The 15,067-nt window shown below is 44.8% G+C and overlaps 1 protein-coding gene across 2 annotated transcripts in view; it reads right to left on the bottom strand.

The window, feature by feature from the left end:
- XIRP2 (xin actin binding repeat containing 2) overlaps positions 1 to 15,067 on the bottom strand; it is a 290,910-nt gene that overhangs the window by 175,160 nt on the left and 100,683 nt on the right. The gene's annotated exons all lie outside the window — the stretch shown is intronic.

The following is a 15,067-nucleotide window of genomic DNA, read 5'->3' as shown; positions in this document are numbered from 1 at the left end:
ACTGTAGTAAAATAAATCTGATTGGCTGCTATGGGATGCTACATTTGTACAACAACTATGCTCTGTCTTATTGGATAAGCTTGCAGGTAAGATTGTCACCTTTTCTAGAAAAAATAATGCCTTATAATTTCTTTCCTACTGATAACATTGCCAGTGTGTCACTGGCCAGTAAAAAAGCAGCTAGGTGGCAAACCCGGCTTTCAAGCACAATGGCACTCCATGTTTTAAACACACTGCTTACATGACTCATATCACTATAGGAAAGAAAGATCAATTATCCCTGAACCTAACTGGACATGTGAGGTTTGCTGGAACGGCATAACTGTTATTAATTAAGCAAATTACTCCCTACTATAATTTTCAGGAGAAGATGGAGATAAAATATAACCAGATGCATCCTGCTGAAATATTAAGCTACTGAACCTGTCACTGAATTATTTCCTATAAGCCATTTAATTCAAATGGCGAGCTGTGAATTATTTCATAGGCGTGTTCTGTAGAAGCAAAATAGAGTATAATGCAATATCAGCAAAATAATACATGATAGAAAGAGGCACATTGGCAAAAAGAACTTAGGGGGTATTTAAAGAGATCCTGTAGATCACATGTGTCAAACACAAAGCCCGCTGGCCGAATCCGGCCCTCCAGGCCATACCATGTGGCCCTCACACCTCTCCTGCAGCTGCGGCAACCCCCTTTTCTCTGCCCCCACCTTATCTCAGCAGTGTATATCAGCGGAGAAGCTCATCTCAGCCCCCTTCCCCTTTCTCAGCAGTCAATAGCTGAGAGGAGGACAGAACTTCTCATACATACTCTGTACTTCTCTGTGCAGCCGCAGCACCCCCTAGTCTCTGCCTCCCATGGACTCAGTATTTAGAAAACTCCAGCCCTCCTCAGGTCCTCCACCAGACCCTGAACTTTCTGCTTCTTAGCTCGGCCCGCAACTTCTTCCCAGCAGCAGCACAAGGTAAGGGGGTGCACTGTGATGTAAGGGAGCGTGGTGCACTCTTGAATTTTGATGGTGGGGGGGCTCATGACATCTGATGTAAGGGGGAGTGGGGTGCTCTGGACATCTAGTCTCACAGATACAACCGACCCTTTGTGGGCAACAATAATGCTGATGCGGCCCACAATGAAATTGAGTTTGACACCCCTGCTGTAGTTAAATTCAAGTTTTCCAGAAAAGGCATACATATAAAGCTAAATGTTGGTACCTTTTTTGCTGCATTCTTGAAAAAGTTACACTTCAGGTAGTGTCAATCTCCTGTCTCCCCTCCAGCTCCTGCTGGTTCCTTCCTGTGGCCTCCTCTTTATTACCAGATGCAGTATTGACATGGAGGTCAGAGGGTGGAACCAGTGAGAGGCGCAGAGGACTTAGGGCTTGTTTACACTAGTACACCTATGTCCCGGAAGAAGTCCAATTGTGACGAAACCGGTCGGGCAAGGACACATTGAGCAGTCACCACAAGTCTTTTATTATTATGCTGCAGCTTTTTATCTATTTTTTCAAGCACCAACTACTATCTTCTGTTTGAGTGCATTGCTCTCCCCAAAAATATACCCTACGTGTGTTTACACTATTTGGAGCCCTCTTTTTATTTTTGGGCATTGCTGGGTGCCCAGATGATTCGTACTGAGTGCGGGATGGATGGCTGAAGAGACAGACATCATCTGCATTACAGGTTTCCAGGACACGCTTCAGCTGATACACCCATTGCGATTTTGACCTTCCGTAATAGAGGGTCCACCTGTTGTGGTAAGGGCACATCCTAACTTTTTTTGTTATTTAAGGATTCTTTAGTGCAACTTTTTCTGTTTCATTGTTGTCTATTGTGTCATATCTCACATTTTATTGTTTCAGCTTTTGCTAGTTTATTCACACAAGTGCAGTATTGTTTTGATGTTTTTCTTGTTTACACTAGTGGCACCTCCAGAAGTGATTTGCGGTGGATCACTTTTCAGAGGGTATTTGAAAGGCGGTAAGGAGATGATATATTGCCTCTTCACTGCCTGTTTTAATCTCTGTACCTGTACACTATGGGGGTTTATTTACGAAAGGCAAATCCGCTTTGCACTACAAGTGCAAACTACAAGTCCAAAGTGCACTTGAAATTGCACTGAAAGTGCACTTGGAAGTGCAGTCGCTGTAGATCTGAGGGGGGCATGCAAGTAAAATAAAAAACATTTTAGCTTGCACATGATTGGATAATAAAATCAGCAGAGCTTCCCCTCATTTCAGATCTACCCCTCCGATTTACAGCAACTGCACTTCTAAGTGCACTTCCAGTGCAATTTCAAGTGCACTTTGCACTTGTAGTTTGCACTTATAGTGCAAAGTGGATTTGCCTTCCGTAAATAACCCCCCATGTGTATTGTGGGGCAGTTGCTGTTGGCAGTTCCATTCAGCTGAATGGGACATGTTCTGTAGCTGATACTGCCCGATGATTGCCACGGGGGGGGGGTTGATTTTTGGCACGTGTACACTGCTGTTCACAGCCTTAGCAGGGGAAGCGGCTGGGGGGATCTCGGTCAAAAAGCAGCTCAACCACGTGTTACACAGACAGCCAGCTGCCAGTGTAAATCCAGGCCCAGGGAATGGGCACTCCTGGAAGTACTGTGTTAAAACTATATAGAGAAATTGTAAATCTGACTCCTAATCTGATAATGTACTACTGGTATATGAAATAAAATTCCATGTATATGCTGTACATTGTTGCATCTTTGTGAGTATGCATTTTATTGGTTGCTTTTCATATTAATAAATTCCTTTTTACTCTGTTAATGCACCAGGGGTTTGCGCCTTCCCCTTCGTTCTTTTAAGGAATAAAATGTTCTTATCCATTTCACAGTTACAAATTATCATTTTTACTTTACATACAGTATGTACAGCTAATTCCTAGCTAGACTACACTATATTGTCAAAAGTATTGGGACACCTGCCTTTACACGCACATGAACTTTAATGGCATCCCAGTCCCAGTCCATAGGGTTCCATATGGAGTTGGCCCAACCTTTGCAGCTATAACAGCTTCAACTCTTCTGGGAAGGCTGTCCACAAGGTTTAGGAGTGTGTCTATGGGAATGTTTGACCATTCTTCCAGAAGCTCATTTGTGAGGTTAGGTACTGATGTTGGACGAGAAGGCCTGGCTCGCAGTCTCCGCTCTAATTCATCCCAAAGGTGTTATATTGGGTTGAGGCCAGGACTCTGTGCAGGTCAGTCAAGTTCCTCCACCCAAAACTTGCTCATCCACACTATATTGCCAAAAGTATTGGGTCACCTCTCCAAATCATTTGGTGGAGGGGGGTTATGGTGTGGGGTTGTTCTTCAGGGGTTGGGTTTGGCCCCTTAGTTTCAGTGGATTTCATGCTCCCAGCATTCTGGGAACAATTTGGGGATGGCCCGCTTCCTGTTCCAACATGACTGCGCACCAGTGCACAAAGCAAGGTCCATAAAGAGATGGATGAGCAGGTTTGGGGTTGAGGAACTTGACTGGCCTGCACAGAGTTCTGACCTCAACCCAATAGAACACCTTTGGGATGAATTAGAGAGGTGACTGTCAGCCAGGTCTTCTCATCCAACATCAGTGCCTGACCTCACAAATGCACTTCTGGAAGAATGGTCAAACAAGTTCATGTGTATGTAAAGGCAGCCATCCTAATACCTCTGGCAATATAGTGTAGATGAACAAAGAAGGGGTATAACCCATGTCAGTTTTTTGTTGCCATTTGTGTCCCTTTGGGGAGATTTCCTTTATTTTCTGTCTCATTGCCAAAAAGGGAACTTTGAGGAAACCCCTTCAAATGAAGGGAATTCCTGGTTGTCACCAAAGTCACCAAAACATGTGTCCCATTGAAACATTCCCCAGCTATTCCCATTCTGGTGACAACCCAAAATTTACATTCTGTGATAATGGTAAAATGAAGAGAGAAAGTGAATCTCCTTAACCCGGGGCACAGACAAGAATAAAACCTGACAGGTGTTCTAATTGCTTTCCACTCTATTGAAAACTAAAACAAAGTTTTGCCTTTACGTATACTTTAATGTGTTACTAAACCCAGGGCCCTGCATTCACTATATCTGGTCTCCCACAGTACACAGAACATGGAAATGCAATTATTTTAGTGAATATAAACTGCTAAATACCTTTTCTCATCAGCAGTATATAGCAGTCTTGTGACTTCTATCTGTGTCCGGCTGAGCACTGGTTAAAGCTTGTAGAAGGAGTTTTCATTCTTCTCTGACTGTCCTGTGAGGCTACAGGGCCCTTGACCCTGTGTCTGGACAGTGCTGATTCGCCCATTGCTGATCACATGCACCCTCCAAAGAAAAAAAACCTCTCTAGCAATACACACCAAACTGAGCATGTGCAGAGTGCCCCCAAGGCTCTGTACTATCAGCAGATGGATTAGGGACTGTGGAAGAAGGGGAGGATCAGAGAAGACAGTATCAAAAAGCCTTTTTACACAATGCGGAGGATTAACCCCTTAGGTTCCAAAGTCAGTATAACAAGGGTGCTTTACTGCATATACAGAATCATTTTACTGTTGTGGGTTTAGTAACACTTTAAGGATTTCATCATATATTGATATCTAAATGGAAAATCACAAATACGCAAGATAATTACAACTAGTGAAATTTTTGCTATTATTTTTGTGCAATGGGGAGTGATTTACTAAAACTGGTACACCAATCAGCTTCCACTCAGCTTCCAGGTTTTATTGTCAAATTGAACAAGCTGAAGCTGCGCCAGATTCTGTGTGCACCAGTTATAGTAAATCTCCCCCAATGTTACTCACAGGTCATCTGACACATCAAGGTAATTTCTGCACTTTCAGATTGAATCATACTTCAGTCTTTTTTTAATTATTCAGTGATCCAGTCCTATCCAAACCTATCATTTGTTTCTCATACCCACAAGTGATATAGCTGAGGGTAATAGCAATGTCTTGGATTCTTATTACTGTACCCCTATGGAGAACACAGAGGGGTGGTTAACCTCTTCCCATCCAGCCCCAATGTCTTTTTAATAGGGTCTGTATGCCTGGGGGGGAGAGGAAAGGATTGGCGATCATGTGCAAAAGGGCATGGACCGCCAAAACCCCAGCTGAAATCTATCAGTAATTAGAAAGCAATCCTGCCCCTTGTCCATGCAAATTAATATCAGCTGGTTTAGTCTCAATTGATAATATATTGAGATATAAAAAGATGTCTCATTACCAAGGTGTCACACAAGAAACATCTCATGATGGGTAAAAGCAAAGAGCTCTCTCAGGACCTACGCAACCTCATTGTTGCAAAACATACTGATGGCATTGGATACAGAAGGATTTCAAAGTTTTTGAATGTTCCAGTGAGCACTGTTGGGGCCATAATCCGGAAGGTGAAAGAACATAATTTCACCATAAATTGGCCACAACCATGTGCTCCTCGCAAGCATTCTGACAGAGGAGTGAAAATAATTATCAGAAGAGTTGTCCAGGAGCCAAGGACCGCTTGTGGAGAGCTTCAGAAAGACCTGAAATTAGCAGGTATAATTGTTTCAAAGAAAACAATAAGTGATGCACTCAACCGCCATGGCCTGTATGCATGCTCACCACGCAAGACTCCATTGCAGAAGAAAAAGCATGTTGAAGCTTGTTTAAAGTTTGTTGCACAACATTTACACAAGCCTGTAAAATACTAGAAGAATATAGTCTGAACTCTTTGGATGACATAATACACACCATGTTTGGAGGTCAAATGGCACTGTTCATTACCCCAAAAACCCCATACCAACAGTGGAGTTTGGAGGTTGGATCATCATGGTGTGGGGCTGTTTTTCAGCATATGGTACAGGCAAACGTCACGTCATTGAAGGAGGGATGAAAGGACAAATGTACCAAGACATTCTTGATAAAAATCTGCTGCCATCTACCTGGATGATGAAGACAGACAATGATCCCAAACACAAAGCCAAGTAAACTCTCAGTTGGTTTCAAAGAAACAAAAATAAAGCTTCTAGAATGGCCCAGTCAAACACCTGACTTGGATCTAATAGAAATCTATGGAAAGAACTAAGGATCAGAGTTCATAGAAGAGGCTCATGAAACCTTCAAGATTTGAAGACTGTGTGGAAGAATGGACCAAAATCACACCTGAGCAATGCATGAGACTATTTTCTCCATACAGGAGGCATCTTGAAGCTGTCATTACCAACAAAGGATTTTGTAAGTATTAAATAGATTTCAGTTAGTGTGTTCAATACTTTTTCCCTGTGTCATTCCGTTTTATTACCCATAACTTAATTTCTTAACTTATTTGTTTTGGTCTTTTTGTATGTGTGGATTGCACGGGTTGTTACCGACATGTGGTGAAAATTTCATGTCAATAGGACCTTTAGAAATATATTTACCTAGAAAAATGGTGATGTGTTCAATACTTATTTTACCCATTATATATGTCCAGTGCTGCGTAAAATTGTTGTTGCCATATAAATACCTGTAATAAATAAATAATAAGTTCTGATTTAAACACTCTTTTGCTGACATGTGTTGTTCCCTTCCTAGCTGGATGAGCGAGGTTACACTATCCAACTAGAGTCTTACATTCTGAAACATTTTAGGCAGCAAGGAAGCAAGGCGTCACTGCCGAAGCCAGCAAAGTATCCTCCCTGCTTGTAGGGTCACTGGTAAATCCTTAGGACACTAGGCTGTATTATGTGTATTCCCAATATTGTAATGAAAAAAAAGATGACTTTTAAACAAAATACATTTTCCAAGTCAGGATAGTTAGTCTGCCGAAGACAAGAAAAGAAGCTTGTAAAATGGTCTGTGCACCACATGCGTACGCGTCAGAAATAGACAGAACTAATGGATAACGAGCGAGTGAATATGTAGCAATGAAAGTATTTCTAAACAGATACAAAGAATGACTTCAGGAAGGGGCTTAGCAGATAGGATTTCACTAGCAGCTAACTTGGGAAGTCCAAACATATGACATGACCTTTGACAGTCAGCAGCACCCAATTCAGTGCATGATTTCACACCAAATTCCAGGGACCAGTTTAAAGTCTCCTTCCATTTCCAGAAATACCTGAGCTGAGACAACCAGCATGGCTTCTGCATGATCCTATGTCTACAGAACCTTCTAGCACATCAACAACAATATGTCTATAATAGAACATATATTTCGTCACCATAGCAAGCAACCTATCAACTGGATATAAGCAGAGATTTGCATTAATTGTCCGCTACATTGATGAATGTCTTCCAATATAACAAAACACTTTACAAGTCCTGGAATTATAAATCATGGCCGGTTGCCCTGATTTTGTGCCCACTGTTTTTTATTGGGATAATAAACATCATCCGTGATGACAGATTAATCTGTTAGTTGGCACCTAACGAATACACCGCCTTGAACTTACTTAGTGTGATACCTTGGCGGAATTACCAGGGTCACAGCAGTCACACTTGCGACTGGACCCTTGAGTTCCGCCACTGTAGGGGGGCCTGCTGCCTGGGAGATAGTACACTGATCATTCAAGGGGCACACAGTCCCTGCCCTGCTCCACTTATTCTCTCCGCCCGCACTTACAGGCACACTGCACAGGCTTGCCCATCCTCTCTGCCCTCACCCACCGGCACAGTCCCCGCCCACTCCACCCATCCTCTCTGCCTGCTCCACCCATCCTTCCTGCCTGCACTCATGGACACACTGCAAGTCCTTGCCCGCTCCGCACATCCTCTATGCCTTCTTCGCCCATCCTCCCTGCCCGCACTCACGGGCACACTACACAGTCCCTTCCCACTCCGCCCATCCTCTCTGCCTGTCCAGCCCATCCTCCCTGGCCACACTCACAAGCACACTGCACAGTTCCCACCCGCTCCGCCTGCACTTATGGGTACTCACAGGCCCCGTTCATCCCGCTCATCCTCTCTGCCTGCCCAAGCAATACCTAGCATGGAGTGGGAACCAAGTGATCTGCGAGTGATCTGGAAGTGAGTGGCACTGATCCCATCCCTCAATATCAACACCATCTATCAATATCCTCCCCACACCACCACTACTGCCACTGATTCCCCCACCCCACTACTGCCACTGATACCCCCCACCACCACTACTGCCACTGAAACCGCCACCACCACTACAGCCACTGATCCCCCCCCACACCACCACCACTAGTGCGACTGATACACCCCCTCACACCACTACTAGTGTGATTGATACACCCCCCCACCACCACTGATAAGCCCCACACCACCACCACCACTGCTGCCACTGATCCACCCCCCACACCACACCACCATGACCACTACTGCCACTGATCCACCCCCCCACACCACCACAACCACTGCTGCCACTGATCTCATCTTGCAACCACCATCCCTGCCACTGATCCCATCCCCCCACCACTGCCACTCATCCCATCTAATCACCCCTTCCACTACCACTCATGCCATCCCATCTTCCCCAACCACCAACCTCACCACTAATCCTATCCTCCCACCACTGCTGCCACTCATTTCATCCAATACCCCCCACTGCTATCACTCATCTTATCCCATCCCATCCCACCAACCACCACCCTTGCCGCTGATCCCATTCCCTCCACCACCTCTGCCACTCATCCCATTCAATCCCCTCCTACCACTGATCTCACCCCCCTACCACCACCCTTGCCACTGATCCCATCCCCCCTCACCACCGCCACTCATCCCATCCCATCTTCCCCAACCACCACCCTCACCGCTGATCCCATCCTCCCACCACTGCTGCCACTCATTTCATCCAATGCCCCCCACTGCTATAACTTACCTTATCCCATTAATCCCCTAAACCACCACCCTTGTCACTGATCCCATTCCCCATCACCTCTGCCACTCATCCCAATCAATCCCCCCTACCACTGATCCCACTCCCCACCCACCACCCTTGCCACTGATCCCATCCCCCCTCACCGCTGCCACTCATTCCATCCCCCCCACCACTACGACCGCTGACACTGATCCCATCCCCACCCAACCACCACTGCTGCCACAGATCCCATCACCCCCCACTGCTGCCACTCATCCCATCTCTCCCTCACTGCTGCCACTCATCCTATCCCCCACCACCACCACCGCTGCCATTGATCCTATCCCCACCAAACTACCACTGCTGCCACTGATCCCATCCCCTACCACCACCACTGCCACTTATCTCAGGGGCTCAACTACAGGGGTCACAATTGTAAGGCGCATGTGTTGCCCCTGTACACCTGGATGGGGGGCATATAGAGGAACAAATCCCCTCCATTTTTCTCCTGCAGCCACTAAAAGCCTGCTTCTCCTCCTCTCCCTCCCATAGGCATTCAGTGGCTGCAGGAGGAAAATGGAGGGGATTTGTTCCTCCATATGCCGCCCCCACCGCCCCTCCTATCCAGGTCCTGCTACCCCCAGGATTAGTGGGAAGGGCCCTGGCCAGAGGTCAGGGGGTCCTTTATGGTTTCTTGCACTGGGACCCTGATGGTTCTAGTTACGCCTCTGGTGTGACGGGAGTCACTTTAGGCGTGGGGCCCATGGAATCCAGAATCTCTTGGAGAGGTTGGGAAACTCTTGTTTCAGCTCCCCATGCACCTCCTATGTCTAAGTCACCCTGTGTCTATAAGGGGCGCAGGGTGACAGAAAAATGATGGACAGCTGTTTAACGGACAATGAGAAAGGTGGTTACTTAAAATGTAACAGTAATATTTATCCACAATATCTCCCAGGATATATAAAGACTATTCCTGGTTTGTTTGATTCTGAACTCAACATGTTAATTGAAAGAGCTGATCACAGTCCTCTAGAACTGTGTAGGAGCCGGACCGTCTACTCCTACAATAGTCTGTTGCCTACTAAGCTGAGGAGGGGGGAAATCACTGTTTTATTGTTAAATGTATTTAGGTTGCCTGCTATTGTTTGAAGGTTTGCTGTGTTTACGCTTATGATAATGTATACTCTACTATGGGAAGCTCGGTGACAACAAGTCTGACTGTTGTGAAATCCTGATTAATCACAACAATGGCCAGGTAGGCATAGAGTCACCTTGGCTGCTTTAAGGGACTAGTTAATTAGCTATGTTAATTCTGTTTCTGGTTACAGTTTGTATTGCTAAGGTAATATGATCGGGGGGGGGGGGGGAATGTCCTCCTGGTGTATATATTTGGGTGACTTTGTTCCAATAAGGATTCCATGTTCAAGCTGTGTAAGAGCTAGTCTCGCCTGGTTCATACAATACAATCTGAAGTTCCAGACTGGAGGAAGCAGTGTACTGATGGAAGCATTCAAGCGGAGTGTGGGACGTTCCGCTACATTGGTGGCAAGTAGTGGGACGCTTCCGGCGGTCTGGGACATCCACAATAGGGAGCTGAAACAAGGGTTTCCCAACCTCTCCAATGGATTCTGGGTTCCATGGGCCTCCTGCCCTTAGTTAGGAAGCATTTTTGCTAAGTAACTTCAGGATGAAGTAATTAGTTGCTGAGTCATTACTGAATCCCAATCCCACTTGCAAAACCAAGTATTTTAAGGTTTGCTATTTCTAAGATGAGATGAACATGGGTGATATTAGTAGCTCAGTCATGATACTGAAATCTCTAGCAAAGAGCAAATGATTGATGCACATATAAAAAAAAAAACAATGGCTCAGTCTGGGTTGTGTGTAATGCCATACAACAAGAATCCAGAGAGAAACTCAAAGGGTGACATTCTGTATTACTAATTACATTTAAACTTCAAAGGAAAACTTGAGTTTGAATTTTCTTAGTGCTGAGATAGCATATCAGATTATCATTTTATATCAGATTTAGGCCACTTTAACAAGGGCACTGGCCAGTCCATTCAGAAGAGTTGGAGTGTTTAGCTCTATTTCAAATCCGGAGGCTTCTAGACCCATAGTCTAGACTACAATAAACTACCTCCGATCTGTCAAGTTCAGGTCCAGAAAAATGGAAAAGGATGCAGCTATTGTATTTTTTTCTGGACCTAGATGGACTCAGAGGTAAGCAGATGCAAACAAACAAATGTCCATTTACATCCACCTGCCTATAGACTTACTTGGAGCTTCTGATGAGGTCTACCTGAAAAACTGACAGGCAAACCTGACCACCCCACTCTTGTGAAAGGGACCTTACTGTATGTGAAAGGCAGCCCATGGCATTTTGAGTTATACATTTGCCTAAAGTGGAAGTTTAGTTAGAAAATGAAGTCCTGCTAGATCTCTTCAGTCTGGCCCCTTTAGCAGGTATAGCTATCTAAAACATGAAAAATAAGTGTCTACAAGTATACTGTTAAAAAATCCATCTGCACATGTTCAGTTGTTCTCTATTTTTTAGCACTGTGCTTAAAATGTAGAGGCCAATCTTCTGACAGCCTAAAGATTTACTGCTGTTCAGGGGCTTTGGACTTCAGCAAAATGGCAGCCTCCACCAAGAAGAAACAGGAACAACGCTGGAGGCAATTTACAGCACACACTAATTTTGGTAGCATAATTCCTAATGTGGACTGAATGTTTCTTGCTAAAGAACATTATTTTTTATCAAGTAGTTTAAAGTGATTAGTTGAACAAACTTCAACAAGCAAATCTTATATATCCAAATACCAAATTCAACAAGCAAATCGTATATATCCAAATACCCTTATAATTTAGTCATGTATAATTTAGACGTACTGATTCAATGCATCTCATCTCTTATGACTTCATTGTACTTAAGAGATTAGTTACAGTCAATCTTTAGTTCATATACCCATCTACGCTGCTGCAAATGAACACCAGCAACAGAACAAATATTTCTCAGTCTCACAAACCTTTTACCACACTGATAAAGTATTTCACAGAGTCCAGTAAGAGCCAAATACTTGCTCCTCAATCTTTAGACCAGCACTGTGCCAAGCAGCTCAAGACTGCTGCGTTGATCACTCTGAAAGCCTTCCAACAGATTTAGTCACACAGAGCCAGTTAAAAACATGAGCAAGCTTGACAATAGCCATTTACCATAAAGTGCTAGTGCAATAAATGATTAAGCATACAAATCCAAAGCTATTTAAAGTAGTTCTAAAGCCTCTATGCATTAAGGTGAAAAACCCTCTGTGCTGCAACCCCCCCCCCCAGCCCCCCTTATGCTTACCTAGAGCCCCCAACTGTCCCTGATTTCGAGGGACTGTCCCTGATTTGGAGCAACGTCCCTCTGTCCCTCTTTCCTCCCCATTTGTCCCTCATTTTGGTCTGATCTATATAGTTATATGTAAAATGCACTATTTATCTTTCAAAAAGTGTTTCCAAGTGCTAAACCTTTCATCCAAATTCTAAATGGCTGCATTTGTAAAATGTAAAAGCCAATTTAAAGGAATAGTAGTGGTTAAAAAAGCCCTTGTGGATTTAACTTATCTTTTTTTTAGTTAATTCTCCTTTAAGGGGGTGTGGCATGGGGCGTGTCCCATGCCTAAATACTTTTGCTAGTAGATGTCCCTCATTCCAATCTTAAAATGTTGGTAAGTATGGCTTACCTGAGCCCGATCCAATCCAGCGATGTGCACAAGAGCAGTGGTTCTCGCCGCTGTCTTCCTCCTCCCTGAGCAGATTCATAGTCAATCAAATGCTGTGCTGAGCTAATGGGGGCGGAGCCAAGCTACCTGCTCCGTGTCAATAGATGCAGGCAAGGCAGCTCGGGTGCGAGCAAGCACAGATTCCCCCATGGAAAACAGCTTGCTGAAGAGAGGGAGCCTGGAGCGCCAGCGGGGGACCCCAGAAGAAGAGGATCGGGGCTGCTCTGTGCAAAACCATTGTACAGAGCAGGTAAGTATGACATGCTTGTTATTTTTAAAAAAAAAGGATTTAAGGTCACTTTAAGCTTTTCCATGTGCATAGTGGTCCAAGTGCAAATACCGTGGGTGTCACTGAGCCACAAAAAGTGCTAGAACAATTTTGTAACGTACAAAGGATGAGATAAGCCGCTATGTCCAATAAGAGTGTCTTATTGGACAGGAAAGTCTCTTATTGGATAGGTGCTCAACAGGTAAGCCTGTGCTTAGTTCCACAGGTGTGCAAGGCTTATACCTTTGAAAGTAAGTGGAAAGTAATTTTAGACAGGTGGAGGGAAGATTTCCCTGGACATTACTGGAAAGACTCACCGCTTGCTTTTACTGTACATTCACCCAATTAGTGAATGATTCTTTTCCGTATCATAAGATAATATACTCAGCCTAAAAAGCACCAACAAAATATGATATCCTTGGGTGAACCCATTTGAATTGCCCCCAGCCAATGCAGTTTAGGTTTTTGTGATTTCATTGTTATATAAATGTACGAAGTGATGTGTATATTGTAGGATTTCTCAGATGGGACAGAGAATGTGTGTTTGCTTAGAAGAGTTGTTTGGTCTAGAAATTTAGACTACTGTAAAACATTTTATTTTCAAGTTCTTGTGTACAGGTTTGAATACCTGACCTTTCAAAAAATAGGCCATTGTTTATTTGCATTTCTTCATATCCAAACTGCTTATGTAAGTCAATGAGAAACTAAAAAGTAGTGTGATACAGCTTTAAATAGCCTTTCCCAAACCTTTTAACCAGGGGGAACTATTAAAATATATTTCAGGTCTCAAGGAGCCCCTACTAATTGTCAGGTCACCTGGGGCCAGGTGACAGATGCACACCGTTGGGGTCAGGAGTGCACCGCTAAGGCAGTGGACACTATGGCTGACTGCTGCTGAAGAAACTCTGGGCAGTTCAAGAAAGCAGGCCCTCTGGAGCACCAACACGGATAACACTGGGAGCTAGAGCATAAGATTCCCCAGGGTGCAGAATCTAAGAGCCAGCAGGAGTTCACCAGGGCCCCTGATGGTGGGGATGGACTTTGCTGCAACTGGCTCCAAGTCACAGCCCACAGGGTCTCCCAGCTCACGCTCACGGTAGGCCACTCAAGGATAGAGAGGAAGCAGCAGACCGGGACAACAAGGGATAGTCAGGGGATAAGCCAAAAGGTAGGGGCAATGAGCAGACAGGGATAGTCAAAGAACAAGCCTAATTCGGTAAACAGAATCAGACATATAGCACATATAGCCATCACCTGATTGGCTGAGAGGACAGGCGCTGCTATTGGACGCCTAGCAGGAAGCAAGAGGAGACACACGGAGGACACAGCTCGCCGCTGCCTGACCTGCCACCAAGATGGGGTAAGTGCCGGTTAGACGGCGGGTGGGGGTCACAGTGTCTGCATTTGCTGGGGCACAATGGGGGCATTTGATGGGCAGAGTGGCAGCATTTGATGGGCAGAGTGGCAGCATTTGATGGGCACAATGGCGGCAATTAAAGGGCACAGTGGCTGCAATTGATGGGCACAGTGGCTGCATTTGATGGGGCACAGTGGCTGCAGTTGATGGGGCACAGTGACTGCAGTTGATGGCACAGTGGCTGCAGTTGATGGCACAGTGGCTGCATTTGATGGGCACAGTGGCTGCATTTGATGAGCACAGTGGCTGCATCTGATGGCACACTGGCTGCATTTGATGAGGCACAGTGGCTACATTTGATGAGCACAGTGGCTGCATTTGATGGCACAGTGGCGGCAATTGATGGCAGAGTGGCTATATTTGATGGCACAGTGGCTGCAATTGATGGCACAGTGACTGTGTTTGATGGCACAGTGGCTGCATTTGATGGCACAGTGGCTGCAATTGATGGACACAGTACTGCATTTGATGGGCACAGTGGCTGCAATTGATGGGGGTTTTTTTCAGTATTTTTCAGATTTTTTCAGTTTGTTTGCACCTCCCCAAACATTTTGAGCATCAGCCACCACTGATTATGACCATTTTCAAAGCTCAGTATCAGCGCATGAACATTGTCATTGCATTCAGCCCCGGGGCTCCTTGTGTGTCCTCCTGCCTCATTAATGAACAAATGTTCAGCCTAGCAGGAAGGAACAGACCACATTAATTAACATATAACCATTTGAATTTATTTGATAAATACAAGCATTAAGCAAGATGTTATCTGTAATATGTAACATCATTACTACCATTCAGTCTCATTTTTTTTGCTCTTGATGCTAAAAGAATGATAATGCAA

The sequence above is a fragment of the Aquarana catesbeiana genome, linkage group LG06, assembly GCF_042186555.1.
Source record: "Aquarana catesbeiana isolate 2022-GZ linkage group LG06, ASM4218655v1, whole genome shotgun sequence".
Taxonomy (NCBI): Eukaryota; Metazoa; Chordata; class Amphibia; order Anura; family Ranidae; genus Aquarana; species Aquarana catesbeiana.
This window is presented reverse-complemented; position numbering and strand designations above follow the sequence as displayed.